The sequence below is a fragment of the Gekko japonicus genome, unplaced genomic scaffold, assembly GCF_001447785.1.
Source record: "Gekko japonicus isolate JY-2015 unplaced genomic scaffold, Gekko_japonicus_V1.1 scaffold3618, whole genome shotgun sequence".
Taxonomy (NCBI): domain Eukaryota; kingdom Metazoa; phylum Chordata; class Lepidosauria; order Squamata; family Gekkonidae; genus Gekko; species Gekko japonicus.
The window spans coordinates 1-2,128 of record NW_015169892.1 but is presented as its reverse complement, the minus strand read 5'-3'; positions in this window follow the sequence as shown (position 1 = coordinate 2,128).

Genomic DNA, 2,128 nt, shown 5'->3' with positions numbered 1-2,128 from the left:
ACGTTATTGCACTTATAGCGGAAGCCACCAAGCCGATTCTGGAGCAACTTGTTGGTATTAACCGTCAGTTTGCCAAGATAAATCAACAATTTGTGTCCCAGCAGCTCCAGTTGGCAACGATAGTAGAAAAAATGGAATTGGGGGCTTTTAAAGCGAAAGAAATTGACACTAAATTAAACAGCGATTTCAATGAGAAAAGGAGGAAAAGTACAAGAGAAACAGGAAAGATTTACAAGGACTTAATTCCTTCCTTGCAAGTGTTCTCAGAAAGTGTCACCTTAAATCCTGCTGAGAGAAAAGAGCTTGAATTCGCCTTCACAATCAAGAAACTTTTGAGGTGCCACTGGGCCCCGAGGGCGAGACCAGAGAGGAAGAGGCTCAAGATTGGCAGTTTTATCCCTTTGAAGATGGAGGAAGACTGGGCTGAAGAATCTGGAGTGAACGTCTAAGAAGTTATTAAAATTTTAGAGAGTCTTAGTGTAGATGTAAAGGCGGAAGGACTCTGAAAATTGCCTTTTTGAAGCAAGCTGGAGGAAATGCTCGGGAAATCTTCTCATAACAAGTAACAAACAAACTAACATATAAGCTTAGAAAGACAGGTTCTCACAAAGTATATTTATTAACAGCTTTTCTCTTTTTTTTATTACTAACAGAAGCTTAACAGGGAATGATCTCCTAACCTTGGGTATCTAGTGTAGTGTGGGTTGCTTTTCTTTCTCCCTAGTTCTAGTTACCCTTTTTCCTATTTTTTCTGGGTAGTTTTTGTAGTATTAAAATTTTTTTTAAAAAACCCTCCTGGGGCTTTAAAAAAAAAAGCAGGTGCAAGTGGAGGAGTGGGGAATCAAACCCGGTTCTCCCAGATTAGAGTCTGCACACTTAACCACTACACCAAACTGGCTCTCAAGGAACACTGTATCCCCGTAGAAAATTTACTGAGTAATCCTATGCAGAGTTCTTCCAGCCGAAGCTCAATGCCTGTTCAACTGCCTCTGAGTTTCTCTTGTTCACAACTTAAGTGCAATCCACCCAAACATTTAGCATCTGTTTGCCACTGCCATTACTGCACACACCAGCTTGTTCTTCTGGTTGTGTTGCACAGAGGTATTTGTTTTCTAGTTATATCAGGCTTACATTGAACTATTAGCTGTTATATAATTGGACATAAATATGGCTTGAAAACATTTGAGACGACTCCTCCCAGGGCTATGTGAGAGGAATACATAAATTCAACTATATGATACTTGATATGCTAAAAGACAGTTTATCAGATTGAGAACATAAAGCACAAGAAGAGTTCTGCTGAAGCCAATCAGGGTTCCATGTAGTGCAGCATCCACACAGCAGCCAACCTGTTGCCTCAGGAGACTGGCTCTTTATTATCTTCTTGCCATTAGGAGTGTGCATTCAGCATAAACCAAGCTAAAATAATACCCAAAAATAACTTATCGGGATTTTTTGGGTATTTTTAAAGCCAGTTATAGAATGGGGCTGAAATGGCCAAGCCCTGAAAATCCTGAAGATATTCAGGATTTTTAGGACCACTGGATAGCCAAAGTTAAAGGGCATTTAAAGGGATCACAGTCCCTTTAAATGCCTTCCAGGCTGAGGAGAGGCACGAGCAGCTATGCTGCAAATTTGGTGCCTCTGTCTCAAAAAACAGCCCCCCCCAGTCCCAGGTACCCTAGGATTGACTCTCCATTATACTGTATGGGGTCCATTGACTATAATGGTCCCCATAAGGTATAACGGAGCCCAAAAAAATAGGTTTCCCAAATATAAACTGACTCCGAATATCATACTGGTATTGGGATTCAGGAATATAAGGAAATACTGATATTTTTTTTTTGGGGGGGGGTCAATATAACTAAACTCGAAAAATACTGGGGTATTTTGTACAACGCAACTTGCCATATTTTAAGGTACTAGGCTTCACCAGTGAATCTCCTTAGTGATTCTACAATTTCAAATCAAGCTTCATGCAGAGGTATAATTGTCAGCAGGCCTGGAGAAAAAATCCTGTCCCTTTAATAGTGGCTTAATATATGGAAACAGGTAGCTGAAGCTTTTCATAGCTTGAACATAAATAATACTACCTGCTCAATAACATCCTATTAAGCCTCTGTTAAAG